The sequence below is a fragment of the Quercus lobata genome, chromosome 5 (assembly GCF_001633185.2).
Source record: "Quercus lobata isolate SW786 chromosome 5, ValleyOak3.0 Primary Assembly, whole genome shotgun sequence".
In the NCBI taxonomy this organism is placed as follows: Eukaryota; Viridiplantae; Streptophyta; class Magnoliopsida; order Fagales; family Fagaceae; genus Quercus; species Quercus lobata.
This window is the reverse complement of record NC_044908.1, coordinates 56,267,046-56,278,982: the sequence shown is the minus strand read 5'-3', so window position 1 is coordinate 56,278,982 and position 11,937 is coordinate 56,267,046.

Below are 11,937 nucleotides of genomic sequence, written 5' to 3'. Positions count from 1 at the left end.
TAGACTCGAGATTTATGTGGCACTTCAAACCCACTCAGCAATTCACAGCAAGTGCAAAGCAAGTTTCTAAAACTCGTTTTTTAATTGGATCTCGAGTTTCTAAAACTCGAGATACTAGTTTTCTTAAATCTTTCCAACGTTGCCTAACCTACTACATACAACCCTCTCACACCATTACTCTGCAAATTCCCCCCAAATACAAGCGAGTTTTAACCTTTTTATGTTCCCACTCTTTTATTTTTAAAGTTAAAAAAAAAAAAAAAAAGATTTTTTTTTTTTTGAGAAACAGAAAAATTAAAATCCTATAATATTTTTTTTAAAAGAAAATCTTAATACCACAATTCTATGTATCATATTGCGAGATGGTGGAGAAAAAAATGGGGGTTATATGTGAAATTAATAAGTAGTCATTCACAATTAGATACATCAAAAGTTGTTACCAAAAAAAAAAAAAAAAAACCCAAAACCATGACTCTCTAAAAAAATTCTTGAAGGCTAAAAAAAATTATTGCATCCCTTTAATTTTCCCTCCCCAAAAAAAGGAGGGTTTCTATAAAGTCCTTAGTATTTTCAAATTTATAAAAATAAGCATAGATACTATCAAATAGGCTATTCTTATATAGTATATCTAGGTGTGGACTATGTGGTATCTAATATCTATTATCTATTAAAATTTGAATCGTTTATAGCTTAATCTTTTATTTATATTTATAAAAGGAATAGTGGAAATTAAAACACCTAAAAATACCTTATTATGATTTTATTTTTTGTGGATTGGATTTGGAATGTATAAAGTATGTCTTGCATAGACGTGTACTAAATCACACATCAATATAAACTATTTAAACGATTATAAGGAACATTAAATATTTTTATGATTAACACCAATAGACATTTATTTAAAAATAAAATAAATGGAGATGGGAAGATTCAAACACGAGTTTTCCCTGTAGAAAAACAAGGCTTCACAAAAGGCTTATAGAATTTCTATGTCCTCAAATCTAAGATACTGAAATAATCAAATGTCACTGTAGTAGTAGTACTCATCACCTTCAAACGTCACTGTAGTAGTAGTAGAATTTCTATGTCTCAATGAATCCATCTGCCATAATTTGTTCTTGGCTTTACATCCATGAGTTGACCATGTTAAGTGCCTTATCTATCACCTTCAAACATTCTATGATAGTTTGGAAGATCCAGAATTATCATCTTATTTTAGATTTCAATCAAACATATAGATTTGTACAATACCTATTTAAACATCTCGGAAAAAGGTACTTAAAAGTTAAAACTGATGATTAAACTTATTTCATTGAGTTGGTTTTCATACATAAAAATGAGCATGTAAGTGTCAAGAAGAAAACTAACATGCAAATAACAAAGCCAAAAGCTTATATCAATTTCTTGTTTTTCTTGGGTTATCAGTATATCAAGCCTTTTCAATTAAAATGATCTATTTTCTTTAAACATCAAAATAGTTCCAAATAGGAGACAAAAATCAAAACTAACAATAGCTCTTAATGGTGAACATAAATCAAATTTCAACACAAACTGTGTAAAAGGTCTAATTCAAAACCTCAATTGTAGAAGCAACTTTGCTTCAAGTATAAAGTTCATAATTAAACCATAGTACAAAATATTCTAAACACTCATATCACCAACCACCTATGGAAAAGCAAAATAAACAATGAAACAAACACTAGTGTGGGTGCAAACAGAGAACACCTAGAAGATAATAAGTCATACTCTCTGATTCATCACATCACTTCAAGCAAAAATTTCATGGTAAACTTAAATCAAATCTCCAATAATCATAAACAAGAAGAATGTCACATTTTTATGATTAACACCAATAGACATTTATTTAAAAATAAAATAAATGGAGATGGGAAGATTCAAACACAAGTTTTCACTGTAGAAAAACATGGCTTCACAAAAGGCTTATAGAATTTCTACGTCCTCAAATCTAAGATACTGAAATAATCAAACGTCACTGTAGTACTAATCATTGAGTTCTCAATGAATCCATCTGCCATAATTTGTTCTTGGCTTTACATCCATGAGCTAACCATGTTAAGTGCCTAATCTATCACCTTCAAACATTCTATGATAGTTTGGAAGATCCAGATTTATCATCTTATTTTAGATTTCAATCAAACCTATCGGATTTGTACAATACCTATTTAAATATCTCGGAAAATGGTACTTAAAAGTTAAAACTGATGATTAAACTTATTTCATCATACATGAAAATGAGCATGTAAGTGTCAAGAAGGAAACTAACATGCAAATAACAAAGCCAAAAGCTTATATCAATTTCTTGTTTTTCTTGGGTTATTAGTATATCAAGCCTTTTCAATTAAAATGATCTATTTTCTTTAAACATCAAAATAGTTCCAAATAGGAGACAAAAATCAAAACCAACAATAGCTCTTAATGGTGAACATAACTCAAATTTCAACACAAACTGTGTAAAAGGTCTAATTCAAAACCTCAATTGTAGAAGCAACTTTGCTTCAAGTATAAAGTTCATAATTAAACCATAGTACAAAATATTCTAAACACTCATATCACCAACCACCTATGGAAAAGCAAAATAAACAACGAAACAGACACTTGTGTTGGTGTAGACAGAGAACACCTGGAAGATAATAAGTCATATTATCTGATTCATCACATCACTTCAAGCAAAAATTTCATGGTAAACTTAAATCAAATCTCCAATAATCATAAACAAGAAGAATGTCACATTTTTTATAAAATTGATTCAAGCAGAAAAGTTCTGAAATTCAGAATGTTTTTGATTTCTATAATTTTAGTAGAGACAATTGCTCTTCAATAGAACAACCCACATGACAAGATGAACGATAGGAGGAAGGGATGAGAATAAGACTAAGGCACCACTGTTCCATTGGAGAAGTAGAGGAGCGTCTACACACCAATTGTCTGTTGTAGTGGCAAGGCTACCTTTGGTATGGCTTCAAATATGGGCGTTGTGGTGAGTGTGCCTTTTGGAACATGGCTGGGGAGAAGAAAACCTAGAGCCACTACGCTGATACAGTGTAGCCAAGGATCTTTGGCTTTGATGACACACTTTGGCGCCAAGAAGTTCTTAGAGATAGGTGTGTAGTCCAAGATCAAATGGGCTGCCCTGAGTTGGCCGTCTATATGAACGAACACCTCGGCTTTCAAAATCTTGTCCAAACTCTAATGGTTCATAAAACCGAAGTTGGGCAAAGCGGAGTTTTTATCTGGGAAACCACAGAGAGAAATAGGAAAACATTGTTAGCAAAGGAAATATACAGAGTTGATCAAAGAAAAACTTATATAATTATCCAAACCTAGACTTAAGACCCCACCTGGTTGCCCTTCTCTTGTTGGGCAAGGGAGGCCATCATGCCATTCTCTTGACATAATCAGGAAGTCTTTGTTTAAGCCTTTATTGGAGTTGGGGAGGCATTGAATAAGCCTGACCTCGGGGTATCTAGACTTGAGGTAATACTCCTGTCCAGTGAGGTATTGGAGATTGTAGATCCAATTGACATCGCGGTGAGTCAATCCTAAGCTCATTTTTTAATTAAGGGCATCTACACACCCAAGTATCCTAAACATATTTAGGGCGCACTGGGTAGGAGCTTGCCTATGGGCCCTAAGGTAGTCTCAAGTAACAGTACCTATAGGGATTCTCATCCTTCCTTCTATGAAGGCAATCATCGAGATTACTACTTCTCCCTCTTGCCTATCTGTGTGCCATTGACCCTCTTTACAGTACCTAGTGCCTACTCCGGGAGGAATCCTATATTTAGCCCTAAAGTTTGCCATTCCCTCCTCAGATTCTACTAAGCTCTTGAATCTACCCATTTCTAAAAAGGGTTGAGAGAACTAAAAAGATCGAGAAAATAGAGAGTGGAGTCGAGGAGGAGAAAAATACAAAGAAAAGAAAAATATATGGAAAAACAAAAGGTAAAGATTTGGGAAGACCTATAGAGAGAAGGGAAGTATCCTCGGTCTGGCTTTTTGTATTTGAGAAGGCATAAATGAGATAGAAGAATTGACAGGTTCAGTGTATGTGCGCTAGAACGAAATGAATGCTAAGATAAGATGAATGATTGATTTGAAGAGTATTTATACTGAATACAGGGTTAGAGGCGGGAGAATTCTCACTCAAGTCCTAGCGAAATCCTCAATCGTTGGATTCACATCAAGCTGTAGAATGTAGGGGACAGAGAGCAGTAAAAATTTAATGAAAATACGTCTCTTATGCCAAAGCATCAGGAGCCTGTCTTGGGTAGGTAAAAAGGTGCCTACACAGACAAAGGTGAGGCGTGAGGAGCACGGACTAGCTAGGGTAAAGTCGAAATCCTCCTTTCTTGTTGAAGAGTCAGAAAAAAGAATCTCGAGGAGCTATTGTAGGGATATTGGGCCCAGGAGTTCATTACTTATTTGTATATTGGGCCTGTGGCCCAAGCCGAGGACAAGGATTTGTTTGAGGAGAAGGAATCTTTGTCAGAAGAGACTGTGTTAGTAAATAAAGAAGTTAGTTTTGGTCATAATGGCTCAACAGGATGGGTCGAGAATAAACATATCCTCGGCTTGCAAAGGCCAAGGTCCAAAGAGGTAGTCTGTCGACCAAGGTAACGTTCCAGAAAGTTTTGTTGGTGCGGATAAGCAATGCAGAGGCATCAAACAAGTAAGGAGAAAGCTGCTACCTCCGCATTAAATGCACTGCAGCTAACTCCCTGGTCGCATTAATGTGGAGGTGATATCTAAATAGTGGATTTTAGCCTTACAGGTACTACATGAAGACTTATGGAAGGTGCTAATGGGACAAGTATCAACATCAATTATCTGTCATGCACGTGGAGTGAAAAGGATGAAAGGAAGAAGGAGTATAAGAGAAGGAGGAAGAAACGAAAGAGGGGGATCAAAAATCAGAAAAGAAATACTGTATCAATCTAGAACCAGACTTGTAATCACATTTAAAAGCATTATATAAGAACTAGTCTCCTCGGACTTTGCTGATGACATTTTTTCTTCGGTTTAAACTTGTCTATTTTCACTCTTTTGTCACCAACCTACTTTACATGTTGTTTGATTAACTAAAGCCCAGTTTTCTAACTCATTCTCTACAAATTCATTATTTTGGGCCTAAGTCCATTCATACTTTGGGCTAGGAATTCAAATCTAGTCCTTACACTCTCTATTGAGTAAACCCAAGGAATATGGTAAGCCTTTTGATATATATATTTTTTTATTTTACATTGAAAATTATATAACAAATTTTTTTTAATAATTAGGAATGGGTTCATCCTAATGTTTCCAATGGCAATGTCTAGAAATTAAATCCTCCCTCTCTCGGCTATCGAATTGTCAAAAGAAAAAAAAACCTGAGACAGAACCAAAATTTCACCTTTAAAGGCCAAAGTATGAAAAAAAAAATTTCATCATTTAAGAATTACTTAGAATTTATAAAAAGATTCAACATTTAATTAATACATGAAAAAATTAAACTAACATCAATTTAAAGTTAACAAAATATAGTTAAAAATTTTCTAAATATATAACTCGTTTTTTTAATTCCAAAAATCATATATGACTGATTTATGTACTAAATTTCATGGTAGTTTCTCTAATATAAACAAAAATATGTTGTCATAATCTACTATCTACTTTCAAATCCCAAAAAAAAAAAAAAAAAAAAGATGATTACGACAATGAGAGAAAAATATAACTTTGAGAAAATGTAAAAACTAAAACCAAACATTTTGACATAAAAATAATTTTTTCAATTTGACTCTATAAAAAATAATCAACACTATAATTTATTCACAAAAAATGATTGTTGTTTTTCATAACATAATTTGTTTCCCTTTATCTTATATATAGTTATATCATCACCTAAGTTATATATAGACATAGTTAGCCTTTATTATTATTATTATTTAATTCTTATAACTAAAATGAGTGAAATTTCTTGGGAATTAAAAAGAAAATAAAATGAAAGATCTAATAAATTTTCCATTTCTTAAGTTTAAAGCTTTTTCTAATTAACATCATCATTAATTAGATCAATCAAATTTTCTTTGTAGAGTTCCTTAAAAAAAAAAAAAAATCTTTGTAGAGAGAGAGAGATTCTTAGTTGATTTGTGATAACATTGAGAACCTTGAGGTAAATCATGCTTAGATTGTAATATTTAAAAAGGTTAAAAAAATTACCAATTAACTTTAATTTACATCTCACAAGGGTGAAGTAATTGCATAGATCCAAATCCAACCCCTTTAATATTATGCTAATTACTCAAGTTTGTGTATTAAATTAACCTTTGTTCTTTAAGAGGTCAATAGATTTGGGCCAGTTATTTCTAATTCATGAGGTCTCTTTGGGCCAATTTGATTTTTCATAGGGAATCAGGTATAAATTTTAAGAAGTTAACATAAAATTTTAACTATATTCTATAAAACTAAACTATATACGATAATTATTTTTTAACAATATGTATTTAAAAAAAAAAAAAACCAAGGTGCCACCGCCCTTTGGTCCAAACTTAGTTCTGTCTCTATCATCTATACTACTATTTAAGAAGGTTTCTCAAAAAAAAAAAAAAAAAAAAAAAAACTATTTAAGAAGTTTCCCCTAATTGAATCAAAAATTTTTTTTTGTTCCAAAATACTCCTATTTCCCTAGGTTTAAGTAGAGACAAAACCTAGGGAAAGATCTTAACGTAGCAAAGATTGTTTGTAACTGCTAGACTCTATTTGTTTGATGATAATGGGGAGTTAAATTTTCTTTTTCCTTTTTTCTTTTAATATAAGGGGAGTTTAAACTTGTACGTGGGTAAAAGAGTGGATGAATTTTTAATAGTGTTTTTTTTATTGTTCAAAAGATAATTGTTGTTATAATTGGATTGAGATAAGAATTGTCGTAACATTTACTCTTTTTTTATAAAGGTAATTGATTTTTCTTTTTTGCAATAATGGAAATGTGTGTGTGTGTGTTTCAATTATCATGGCAGATGTATTCACAAACAAACATGTGTTTGTTTTAATTTAATTTAATTTTTTTATATAAATGGAAGATTACTCTAACTTCCCAATCATGTCCTTAAACTTAGCAAATTATTAACATATACCTCTCCTCCTCTTTATCATTGGTTTTTTTTTTTTTTTAATGGAATTATGTATGGTTAGTTGGTTACTTTAAAGAAGAGAAGCAAACTCTCCTATCAAAATCAAGCATTTTTTTTTTCTTTCTCCCAAAAAAAAAAAAAAAAAAGTCAAGCACATTTTTTCATTAAAATAAAAATAAAAATCAAGCACATGTTTATTTATATTTTTTTTGTTTTTGTTTTTTTTAATCTCAAACAAAAAGAATCAAATTTAAAACAAAGTGATAAGCTTCAAACTAAATAGTTTTTAACAGTTTTCTTCATGCACGCCTTTTACTAACTCACGTTCAAATAATTTACACAACTAACATGCACCAACACTTCTCCTTGCTATAAAAACAACACAAACTTCTCCTCCCTCAAACCATTTCCAAAAACACAAAGCAGATACTGATGGTGAATCCTTATCAACATCTCCCATTGTTCATGTTTATTCATTTTTATCTCTATTTTTTACTTAAAATTTTTAGAACACATGCTTTTTCAACAAGAATCAACAGATCCTATTAGGATTTTCATACCAAAAGATTGAGCCTTGGCGTCTTCATCTGCTCCATCAATGACTTAGTAGCCAATGACTTTAGAGAGAAGAAGCACTAACATGGTCATGCAAACCTTTCTTTCACACTTCAAAGTAGAGAAGAATCCTTCCCATCAAAAAGTAATAATTTTTCTTTATAAATTTCAAGCCTAAAATAGGCATTCTTAATAAATATATTTCCTTCTTTTATCAGTTTGTGATATTTGAATCACACAATTGTATGTTGTTTGAAGTGACATGATTATACGTCTTTTTTATTTCATTTAAATTGATTAAACCAATTTTGATCTTATTGTTTCCCTTTAGACTTCACTTTAAAGCTTAGAAACATTAATCATCAATATTTATGGGTTGGGTTCTTTCTTTGTCGCTATGTTGTGACAGATTTATTTACTCACATAATCTCACTATGATTTGTGATTTCTCTATGATAGAACAATTTAAATAGAGATTAACAAGAGAACTAAGATCATTGATTACCAAAAAAAAAAAAAAAAAATCAATTTAAACTTCTCCCCCCTCTTTTTTTTGGAATATTTATCTTTTGAGTGGTTTGTTCTTTAAAATGGAATTTACACCTTAAAATTTGAATTGAATGGATCATCTTAAAACTCAATGTTTGAACTTATACATTATTAATATTAGCTAAAGAGAGTGTGGATCTTACTTAATTCAAAGATGAGTTTACTATTGTGCTATTAGGTCATGGGCTTATTATAGCTGTAGAATTAACATTGTTGTATTGTTCAAAATTGGATAATAGTTCCTTCTATTTTTCTGTAAGTAAAAGATTTCAACAATATACCACTAAACACGTGCACAACCAAGTATCAAAAACTAAGAAAATTTATTAATCATTCAGTTTCTTATAAGCGTGACCTTTCCATTGGTATGTTATTGACTTATTGTGTGGAGGTAGATGTTATTTTGATGTAAGTTTAGATATGAATTAGGAAGAAAGAACCATTAGGTGCATTTGTAAAGAGAAAGGATACGTTTTTGTTTTTGTTTTTGTTTTTGTTTTTTTACTATTTTCTGGCAAACTTTGTTCCTAATTGAAGCTTCTAAGTCTAAGACAAGTAAATGTTTTGGTGTTTCATTTCAATGTAGGCATTGTAGAGGTTGCAATATAAGTGGAGTGAACATAACATTTATTTAAGATACTTCTTTGATTAAGATAAAAAGAAAAGCATATACTTGAAATGCCACTCCACTTTTTTTTTTAATGATTAAATGTCATTTAGAATATACTATTTTCTTTCATTTTAATTAAAGGATTATCCTAAATTAATTAATTGGTATAAGACTTAGTTTAGTTAAGTTGGTTGTGTTTCATACATTACCTTTAATGATACATAATAATTATTTCACCAAATTGTTTCAGATTAATGAATTTGTTGTGATTACAGCCATTATTAGTATAGTTTAAAGCAGTCTTTAGAAGTGACTGTAGTCACTTCTAAAGACTATAGAAAAGTGGTCTATCATATTGAGAAATAAATAGGCAACAAATATCAATAAATCTTAGAGCAAATTACATTTTAAACCCTATACTTCAGAGGTGGTTCAAATTAAGGGGTGAAATTTTTTAGCATGTGTGTTTGTGTGTTGTGGCCTTATCTTGTCTTTTGGATTCATAATGAGCTGTTGAGGGTTCAGGCTAAAGCTTCCCTTTCCCACAATGATTTAAATTTTGTTTTTTATGTTTTTTAATTTGTTAAAATTGATATGCTATTCTCTTAAGATATAGATAAAGATTTAGAAAGAGAACTTGTAACCTACTGATTGTTGAATAGAATAAATCATGACAGTATGAGTATCAGATTACTAGCTAGTTCTTATTGACAATTTATTTTTACCTCTAGTACATACATATATTTGATTAACTCTGCAGACTGACAATACAACCATAGATAAAACAGTAACGGTTGTGTTGGATATTGAGAGTCTTGCACAATCCTCAGATAGAGGTTCGGGGAGCCCAAAAGTGACTGTGAGTAGCAAATCCCCTACATTGAAATCTTCACTACTCAACTTGCATGAACTATAATTCAACAACTACTCTCTCACCTCTATTGTTTTAATCACATACCTTGTGCTTTAAGATTGGTTAAATTATTTAACCAAAAAGAAGAAGATTGGTTTAATTACAAACCTTTTTTTTTAATCCATATGCTATTAACAATAATTAATAGAGGTGTGTCACATAAATGCCATGTGACTTATAAAAGTTATAAACCAATAATGGCCAGCATAATACGTCTTGAATAAAGTTTAGCACTCTTGTACTATCATCATTGTGTTATTTTAGTTTAATTTTTTTTATAATGACAATACTTGATCCATTATATTTTCCAATTAGGAATTGCTGAAGCTTATAGTTTAAATTATTTAGAATTTATGAATGAACGCTTATACTATATGTGTTCAAAATTTCAAATTACTATATGTGTTCAAAATTTTAAATTAACTATCTCTTGAAGAATATTATTGGACTTCTTCTATTTCTATGATATTATTGGAATTAAATTCACTTAAGTATTTAAAATCATTTGAACTAAACAAAACATTAAACTGTTTACTACTAAACCTGGGACTCTTTAGTCTTTGCTTATAAGTTAGACACAGAAGTCTCATATAATGGTTTTTGTGTTATGAAATTGTATGATAAATTTCCCTTCTTCCATCACAAAATTTTGGAAAGCTTGAACTACAATTTAATTAAGGTGAAAATACATAAGTGAGTTTATGTTTATCCACATTTGTTTTTAGGATTCCCTATGAGTTTGGATTATTGGAATGACATGTGTTCATCTTAGCATCAATTATTTGATAATTATGAATTTGTGTGTTTGAAGTTCTATTAATTGTGTGTGACATATAGAAACTTTACCCTAGGTTGGGTAGGTTTTTTAATAAATTACAATTTATTTCTCTCTGTTTCTTAAAATTAGTGATTTGCTTTTATTTCTCTATTGAAATTATAGAGATTATTGGTGTTTGCTTTGTTTTGCATGTTCTGTTTCATGCCCAAAACCATGTTGTGCCTTATGGAATGTTGGAAAGGGGTGGGTTGGAAAAGGAAAGGGTAGCTTTGTTGCACAATTGTCCCACTGTGTTTGATGTGGTGCGTTTGGAATGAGGGAAGTACACATGAAGTGATTTGAAGAGATGTTTAAAAATTTTAGGGGATATTGGATACTATATGTTTAAATATGCTACCATTATTTAGGTTTGAATGCATGTAGTGGAAGCATGAGAACTAAGTTTATATTGAAAGTAAGCTCATTAATACATAAAATGATCTTGCGCATTGCGCAGGTTAAAGCTAGTTGGATTAATTTACGTCATTTAATTTATCATAGTAGTGAGCAATGGTCATTTCTCTTTTGCAGGAGTGGCAGCTTGTTTGAAGTTTACATTCTTCTTTCCGTGGGCAAACACTGGGATTGCTAAAGGGTGAGTAAGATCTACTTCTTAATTCCCTTAAATTGTAAAATAATGTGGTGGGTTGTTGTGTAGGAGCAAGTAGGTGGCTTGCATGGAGAGAAAAGGTGGAATATATTGGGAGTGTTGTTTGTTTTGTGAATGTTAACATATTGTTGTTCAATTTGTTGTCAATTTCTTGTATTTTGTCTAAGTAAATACATATCGTATGCTGTGGTGGGTGGTTGTTGGAGAGAAAAGGTGGAGTACTTTCTATTAGGAGTATTGTTTGTTTTGTGACTTATATTTTTGAAACTCAATGTGCAATGGTGAAATTGTAGTGTAGGTGCGCCTCATAACATCCTAGACACTTGGGATGTTTTATTTTGTGTATATATAACATTCTAGACATTTGAGATGTAATTATAGATATGGTGTAATTAAATATATTTAGTTTCTTGGTTTAATGTGTTATTGTATTTGCTATTGGAAAATATGAATTGTGGTTCATTACCGTTGCTATAAAATAGGTATTGGAAAATATGTATTGTAGGTACATTACAGGTGCTCAAAAAATATAAAAAAAAAATTTTTATAAAAAAAAATGACCTATTCCAGTGCTTTGAAAACCACTGGAATAGGGTTTGGAAACTTTTTTTTTTTTTTTTAAAAAAAATGACCTATCCCAGCGCTTTTGAGAGTGCTGGAATAGGTACTGCCTATGCCAGCGCTTTTGAAAGCATTGGTATAGGCCTTTTAAATTTTATTCATCCATGACCTATGCCAACGCTTCTAAAAGCGCTG